This window comes from Bombus vosnesenskii, unplaced genomic scaffold, assembly GCF_011952255.1.
Source record: "Bombus vosnesenskii isolate JDL3184/JDL3185 unplaced genomic scaffold, Bvos_JDL3184-5_v1.1 scf7180000014816, whole genome shotgun sequence".
In the NCBI taxonomy this organism is placed as follows: domain Eukaryota; kingdom Metazoa; phylum Arthropoda; class Insecta; order Hymenoptera; family Apidae; genus Bombus; species Bombus vosnesenskii.
This window is the reverse complement of record NW_022883662.1, coordinates 423,851-425,385: the sequence shown is the minus strand read 5'-3', so window position 1 is coordinate 425,385 and position 1,535 is coordinate 423,851.

The following is a 1,535-nucleotide window of genomic DNA, read 5'->3' as shown; positions in this document are numbered from 1 at the left end:
TTTGAAGCGATTATCGAAAGAATGAAATATATATACACATGATAAAAAAAGGTCTTAATCGCAATATCAATCTTGATTGTCTCGTTTATACGATATTGCTAGAATATTACTGCTTTGACATTTCTGCTTTATTCGATATATTGGTTGAAACCAATAAACTTAATTAATGATAACAGTTTCATTGTTCAAATTACTTGTAATTAAAATTGATCGAGAATCTATATATTTATTAGCTCTCATAATGTCGAATAAAATGAATCAAAATAATTATGTGTATTGTAGATGTTGTTCGCCCAATTCATGCAGAATTTGTTTTATGGAAGAAAAGCAGATCTGTGCCAATACTTTTCTTCATTATTATATACTACTTATAAATTATATACCTATAATAAATGGAAAGAAATAATGGAATGCTATACGAATACTGCATAATACAGCATTTGATACATTTTAATTTCAAATTTTTGATAAGCGATTTTCCAATTTAAGATCCATTTGAACACAACCGTGCTATGTCCTTTCCGTATCCGTGCCGTATCCGCTCCATGTCCAGGCATTTATGTGTCAATATTTATAATTTATACACGAACGGGATTAACCATTTCCAACTATATATTTATTTATATTTAAATGAGCTGTTAGGAAAAGAATTCTTTTAACTGGTGTGACGATATAAATCCCAACGAATTGAAGAGACCCCTTTTCTCTCATCGGAGATTAATTTGCTAGAGTCTTTTTAACTGCAATAGCTTATAACATACTTACTATAATAGCTACATTTATAGACTAACTGCAATGGCTACACTATTGGATGAAGAGAAAAAAGAAGTAACAAAGGAAAAGACGATTTGGTGTATATCCATCATAACAAAACCGCGAAGGAAAAGGAGATTTTCATCTTTACAAGTAATTAATAGATCATGGATTAAAATTTTATAAATACTCCAGAATGACACAGTATTCTTATAACTGATTAGACAGTACTCAGTCTTCACGTTTTTCGCTACAAAAAAATAGCGTCATGCAGGGACGAGACGAGGCAAACAGAAAAAATGTCGAAGACTAGCAAATGTGTCCGTGGCATGCGTGTCCAGCCGATGGATGAGTGACAGGCACGATACGGATCATGTATAAACTGTTATAATCAAAACTACGGGGGCCGATTCGGGTTCGGAACACAGACATGGCTCGGTTTTGTATAGATGGGATTACAATAGCAATAACAATCAATCCTATGTTACCAAAACTGTCCTTTTGTTCGATTATGGAACTAACTATGTATTTTTGCATCCTATTAAACATTTGAAAAATGCCGATTGTTATAATATTAAATATATCCTGAATTATTTATAAAATTTCATGGATTTATCACATATTTTAAATGCTGTTCGTTCTCCAACTATCTTAGTCACCATATGACATCGACATAAACAAATCAATAAAATATTTTGTAATTTTCTTAAAAATCTTTGTTGACATTTATAGCTGGTCGATCGTATTATATTGTAATAGCGGTAGACCGGTTAGCAGCTTGT